Source organism: Maylandia zebra, linkage group LG18 (genome assembly GCF_041146795.1).
Source record: "Maylandia zebra isolate NMK-2024a linkage group LG18, Mzebra_GT3a, whole genome shotgun sequence".
Lineage (NCBI taxonomy): Eukaryota > Metazoa > Chordata > Actinopteri > Cichliformes > Cichlidae > Maylandia > Maylandia zebra.
Window position 1 is genome coordinate 20,262,104 of NC_135184.1, and position 7,560 is coordinate 20,269,663.

Here is a 7,560-nt window from a genome sequence, read left to right on the forward strand (position 1 = left end):
TGCCAAAAAAAAGAGAGGAAGCCAACAAGATGAAACAGTCAGTTTTCTCACTTCTCAAATTTGTCATATTAAATAAAGTGTTTCAGTCGTCACTTTTTATTTATTTTTATTGAAGTGTATGAAAGGATGAAACAGAATAGGTGGTTGAAGTTGTTTTGTAAGGAATTGGATAATTAAAAATGTGGACGTATTTACAAACCTAAGTCCAAAAAAAGTTGGAAAAAAGCCGTGTAAAACTTGAAAAAATGTATTAAATGTTTAAACAGAGAAAATGTACCATTTCAACAAAAGGCTGGAAAAGTAAGTGGTGGTAAAAAAAAAAAAAAAAAAAAAGCTAGAGGGAAGTTTTGCTTAGCTAGTAGCAAGTCAGTAACATGAGTGGGGATAAAAAGAGCATCTTGGAGAGGCAGTTTCGCAGAAGCAAAGATGAGCAGTTCATCAGTCTGCATGTTCTTCAATGTAAAATTGTGAATACACAGTGCATAATATCATCAAATGTTTCTGGGAATCTCGAGTAATCACTGTGCACAAGCGACAAATGAAAAAGTCTGTATCGGGTGCCCATGATCTTCAGGCCCTCAGGCCGATAAACAGGCCTGATTCTGGGATAGAAATCACTGCACTTTTCCCAGGAACACTACCAGAAATCACAGTCTGTAAACACACTTCACAGTGCCATCCAAAAATGCAGGTTAACGCTATATCCAGAAACACTGCCGCCTTATCTGAGCCAAAGCTCATTTAAACTGAGCTAAAAGGAAGAAAGAGGAGAGGGACTTAGAATTATCAGTGCTCAGTTCAAAAGCCCACATCTCTGATAGCATGAGGATGCTAAACTGCAGTCCAGACTTTTCACCAACTAAAAACATTTGATGGACCATAAAATGAAAAGATGTAATAAAGTAGAGCCAGGACTGTTGAGCTGCTAAGATTCCTAGAACAGGAAAGAATGGGAAAACATTCCACTCCCAGCTGGTCTCCTCTGTCCCCAGACATTTAATGCCTGTAGTTAAAAGAATAGGATATTACACAGTGGTAAAGATGGTCCTGTACATTTTCTTACTCGGTTTAAACATTTGATGTTGGGGCGCCAGTTTAGCTCAGTGGGTGTGTGGGCCATACGCCACATGGCCAGAAAGCAGCAGCCTTGGATGTTCCTTTGCTGCAGGTCTTCCTCTGTCTCTCTATGCACTTTCCTGTCTGTCTCCACCTTTACTATCTGCAAAAAGCAAAATGCCAAAAAAAAAAATTTCTTTAAATTGATGTTTCTATGTTTTCATTTGTGAATAAAGTATGGGTTTGTGAGATTTTCAAATGATTGCATTCTGGATTTTCTATTTTTTTTAAATTGGATTTATCAAATATTACTTGATGCTGACAGTGAATGACATATACAACATCTAATGAGCCGTAAAAGAAAATAAATATGTCAGTGTAATAATTCTCTCTGTCATAACTTCTGTCTTCAAGAAATTATGCATGAATTTTCAGTCTCTGAAACTCCAGCGTGTGAAAGAAATGCAGTACTTTCAGAAAATACGCTCTCTTTTGGTATTTTGTGATTGTAGGAGATTAAAAGAAAATGCCCTCGCATATTGGTTGATGTTTGCTTGGAGATGTGTGTATAGAACAAACAATGATAATAGTAGTAAGAGTATATGTGGAAAAGCTATGATTAAAATGAGGTAAATAAACTTTCATGAGCTTCAAAATCAAGTTTCTGAGCCACACAAGAGTCTCTCTACTACAAACACCTAGAAAATATAGACTTCATGTAGATATAAGAGGCAAAACTTGAGGAGGCTATTCATGCAAAGAAGAGATAAGGCATGAGCCTTAGTCTCCTGGGAAAATGAAGATCAGAATCCATGATGCCTTTAATGCACTGACACATTTATGCAAATTTCAGCCAGCGTCATTGCTGATGTGTTTATTTGCAATTTTTTTTCTTCTCCAGGGAATCAGGTATAAAGAAATAAACTGAAAATGGATCAAAAACCTCACTTTGTCTTCATTTCATTTGGATGTCAAATGGCCTTTAAATAATCCAAAAATTACAATTTTGTGTAATGATAAAAAAGAAAAAGAAAAACCTCCTTCAATATGTATCAGGACATTAAAAATCATCCGGTCTTTAGCAGATGTTAAGATTATTTCTGTCCAACAACACGTGATACACTAGCATCTAATTATTTATTTGCTAAAAACAGTTCCATAATGCAGAAAAACAAAGTATACCCTTACTGCTTCCAATTATGAAGCTAAAGAGCAGCCAGATGCTGCTAATAAAGAGCACTTGATTAACTGAGCATCATTAAGTGGGAGGACCTCTATAGAATCAGAAGTCTTGGCAGTTTCCAGGTCTGGAGGATTTAAGTGTGTTTTAATGCACTGGCAATGAGGAAAACATCAGCAGTGATCGTAAATAAGGAACTTTTGCTGTCCATCAATTTGGGAAGGATTATAAGACCATTTCCAAAGATTATTCACAAATGGGAAACATTCAAGACAGTTGCCAGTCTTCCCAAGAGTGGAGCCAAGTCAGCAAATGCACCCCAAAGTCGGTGCAAAGCTCAAAGGAAGTGCAAAAACTCAGAGAGCTACATCTCAAACTCCACAGGGCTAAGGCAGCAGGTTACATGACAAAGTCCATAATAGTATAATTAGACAACAACTGAAGTATGTCTTGTTTAGAAGGGTCACCAGGAGAAAACATCTTCTCTCTAAAAAAAGAACATGTCAGCACAACTTAGGTTTGCAAAATTGCATCTTACCAACCCACAAAACCTCAGAAATAATGCTTTCTCCAAAGTGGACATGGTTGGCCATAATGCACAGCACCACATTTGGTGAAAACCAAACACAGCATAGTAGCACAATGACCTCATACCAACTGTCAAGCACAGTAGTGGAGGGGTGATGATTTGCAGCCACAGGACCTGGGCACTTACAGTCATTAAGTCAGACATAAACTCTGTTTGCGTATAACCTATATAGAGTATACACAGCTCGGCTGAAACTGGGTAACACAGCAGTACAATGATCGCAAGCACAGCAACAAATCTACAACAAAATGATGAAAAGAAGAGTCAAAGGGCTGCAATGATCCAGTTCAGACCTCAATCTGATTGAAATGCTGTGGCAGGACCTTAAGAAACCTGTGCATAAACAAAAACCCACAAACCTTAATGAACTGAAAGAAGGTTTTGAAGAAGAGTGGGTTAAAGTTCCTCCTCAATTCATCAACAAAAAAGTTATTGCTGTTGAAGGTGGTTTCTACAAGCTACTGAATTTAGGAGCGTACTGTGTTTTATCCAATATAGCATTAATTGTATTATTAAGCTAAGCCATGTCCATAATTTGTTTCAATGAATGTCATTATGATGTGCATTGCCTTAAAATCCATTCTTTTCTTTTCCTAAGTCTTTTTGAACTGCCCAAAAACGACTGACTTTTTTTTTTTTTTTTTGCACATTCATATTTCTGCCAATGTTTTACCATAAAACTCTGTTAGGAAATGAAATGCTTTTGGCTTTAAATGTGAAATTGATGAGCAGTGAATGTGTAGCATCCCAAAGAGGGTGTGAAGTTTCTCATGTGTAGCACAGTTTGGGAATGAGTTATTCTATGTTTGTCATTTTGCTACATGCACAGTTTGTGTTGCGTTTTATGTAACTTCACATTAGATTAGCATAGTGTTGACACAGGTGGAGAGAGACCTGGTTTGATAACTATACCTATGTTTGTGTACATGAGTATATAAAGAGTGCTGTGAGTGAAAGGAAGACAACCAGCCTAATTTGTTTTTTGTTTTGTTTTTGAGACATTTATCTGTCTGTTTAGTGATTTACTATTATGTTAAATAGTCAAAGCCTCAATACAAACAAACGGAAGCATATCAGACAGAAGCTTTGTCACACTGGTGTTATCACTTAATCCAAAATCAAAACCTAAAACAAAAAGCTGCCTCTAATGGAAGCCTGCTTCCAATATAGGTCAGATTCTTCCTGCAGTTAAACTAAACGAAGGCGCCAGTTACTATATCAGACAATACAGACCTTTAGCTTGTTTTTCATTCTTCAGAATAGAATGAGATTTTAGCATTGCAAGGAGAAATCCAAACCCATTTTTAGCTGGCAACACTTTTTAATTTAGATAAATCTGTCTAGTATAGTGTAGTTACCACATTAGAATTACAGAAAAACAAAACAAAAACAAAACAGACATACACTCACAAACACAAACCTGACTTTAAAATTGATGCTCAAGCACCAGCAGGTGAAACAGCAGCATGTCCGAGCTGGCTGGAAGTCTGAAGTTGTTTTTTTACATCTTATCACACCAACCATCACTATGTAGCGCAGATGGACTTGCTCCATGCAGTGTGAAGTAAGAAAAAACATAACAATTTTCTAGGATTGCTAAGTCGCTCTTTGTGTTTACCTATCAACTGCTCCCCTAAAGGAAAAGTCAATTTTCTTTTTGAGTATAGTATGTCTTTTCTCTCTCTCTCTCCGTCTTCCAGTTTGGATGACCAAAACCAGACCAGATATCACAGTCTGGCTAAGAACTGCATCCCTGGCTTCAACTATGTTGTTCCACTCTTTATGTGCAGGAAAGGATTATCATTAACACAAAACAGGCATTCACTTTCGTTTTTCACCTAAGAATTAGACGTTTAATCAAAATGAACATATTGTCTTGTTAACAACTTGCCAAAATCCCGTTTCCTCTGACCATATTGCAGTGAAGTTAGCATGCTTCCCAGCTCAGTGAGCAGTATGTTTTCATATCTTTTGGAGAAGACAGCTTTGACTAACCGAGGTTTGTTGAAACTGAAATTTGGTTGCTGTCTGTTGAATAAAATGTACAACAAATACAACCACTCAGGAGATATAATTACAGCAGTTCATAAGAGTTCAAGGTCATGTAAATGGTTTAATTGCCTGTTATTGTTCCCCTAATAGTTAAACAGATGTAATGACCACTGATATGGTGACATTCTTAATAGTATCCTTCCCTATATGCCTTTAGCTAAAATGAGCCTGTTTGTCACTTTAATCAGAGCAATTAGAAAGACAGAGGAAGATATTGCTGTCCTGACAAGAAGCTCTACGTTATATTAGGTGTGAAAGCTGCCTTGTGAGTGTATGTGTGTAAGACAAATGGGATGAGATAGACATACTGAGGCTGACAAAAAGCCAAATAGATGAAGACAGAGATTCGTACAGACAGTCTTCTCTTTAAAGTACACTTCATCCATAACAGGGTGTTTATCACTGATGAGGGAGTCACATCACTATTTTTAACATTAAAGTCACAGGAAGTTTGAAAAGTGGCTTCTTAGCAGCAAATCTTTGCCTTAATCAATATTCCTTGAGCAATCACCTGCAAGAAAGGATGGTGCGCAGCAGGGAACTCCTGCAGATAGAAAGGGAGAGAGTTGGAGAAAAAGCAATCCATCCAGCGGTGCAGATCCAAGTGTGAAGAGTAGAATCTCGATGTGAATACTGAGTGAAGGACGATGCAGGAACATAGTGAACTGTGGGACAAAGACTTGCAGTGGGGGAATGCTAGAACTGAAAGTAAGCATTTCACAAATCCTTCAAGTCGTATTTTTATTTACAGATACTTACCTGCGTGTGTCTATGCATTTTTAAAATAACATTTATTTAGGAAAACCCAACAAAAGTAACATGACTTGAGTTAAAACATTTTTTTTAATCTCAAGTGACTGCTTGCTCGCCTAGTGGGATTGTTCATAGCCTAAACTCTAATCTCAGCACATGCTGCCTGCAGGACCTCAGTAAGCTCTTTCCATATTTGCAGTAATCTTAGTGGCCTCGGAAAAGTCCAGAGCACAAAATGCTTTGTGGAGGCTCGTGTTGTTTTCTGATGCGTATTGGTTTACCAAAAACATACAAATTATGGATGGCTGAGAAGTAATCAGAATCAGAATCAGAATACTTTATTGATCCCTGGGGGAAATTATTTTTTGTTACAAAGTAACAAAAAAAACAAAGATCCACAAGAGGACTCTTTTATATAATAGTTCCTCCTTTGGTGTAAAAAAATAAACATATTATTTTAATTATTTTCTTACTATGAAATCCCTCAGTAAACACGTTTATCGATGTATGTGCAGAGTAGGCAGAAATGATTGATAAACAAGAAGCACTTTGAGAATACAAATCTCCACCAAGGCAGCTCATTCTGGGCAGTGATCGTATTGAATTTTGTATATGTTAATTTCATTATCTTTTTTCTTTTTAAACACACTCTAAGACGTTTGTAATGAAGTAAAACAAGTGCAAGATGTTTCCCTTAAGAAAGGAAGTACCCCTAAGAAATCCCCCAAAACCTGTGTATTTTAAAATAGTATAACCCGTTAGGGTAATGTACAAAACAATTATAAAATAATGTGATATATAGAATCCCCATGTATCATTCCCTTTATGCCCTTAAGTTACCAATACAAACAATGGCAGTAAAAAACATAGTTAGCATCATCATATTTTTGACCTTCAGATCAATCTATTAACCTTAGAGAAGAGGTCAGAGGTGAAGCGCGATATGATATATGAAATTTAAATGAAATGAATCTTGTAAATAAGCACCAAACCTATAGTAATCATAGTTTTTAAGTTATGAGGCTTTTTGTCATTTTTTGTTCAATAAATCATTAAGTTGGCCTTGAAGACCTTGGTGGATGTAAGCCAAATTTTATTGAATGACCCCCACACAACACCCCTACAAAGTTTTATCAGAATTCATTTCAAACTTTTCGAGCTGTCATGTTTATATGCAGAATGATGGTAATTACCTGAATCACAATAAAATTAGAAAGAAAGGCTGCAGCTACATGTCAAAAGCATGGATAACACTGACAATGAAAGTCTCCGGATATCTGGTGAAGGGATCCGAACAATAGTGTTTTGGTGTCAGTTAAGCCAAGCTCACTTACAGTATGGATCAGCAGTTCAGTTTTCATTGATTTGTTCTTCATCTGTATTTAAAAACAAGAGGAAAAAAAAAGAAAAAAGGGTAAGAAAAAGAGCATAAATCCTGGAAGATGTTAAAAAGCACTGCTAAAAGTAGTAGAGTCTGATCCACACATCTCTACAACAAAAAGCTATTCCTAAAAGAACGACATGCATTTAAAGGAACGACAGACAAGAGGTGAGGCAGAGTCTCCTGGGGCATGAAGAGCAGAAGTCGAGAGGCTCTCAAATCATTTATAGCACTTCCTCTTCATGTGAATTTCATAGCCAATGTGTCTACCACCCAGTTTCTCAGGGGGAAAAAAGCAGGCGATTCATAGGTATGAAAAAACTGTAAATGAGTAGAATGCTCTGCCTGCCTGCGAAGAGTGGCAAAGCACATCAAGGCCTCTGATGCAGGCAGCCATTTGTGGCTGAATGGGTATTGACTTTCAGCTTCTTTTTCTTCCTTCAAAAGAAAAGAGTTTGGCCATTACACAACAACATAGTTAATCCTTCTCAATTCATTCCATTGTAACAAAGGGCAATTTGCATTTCTCTTGTTCAGTAATTAAGTTAT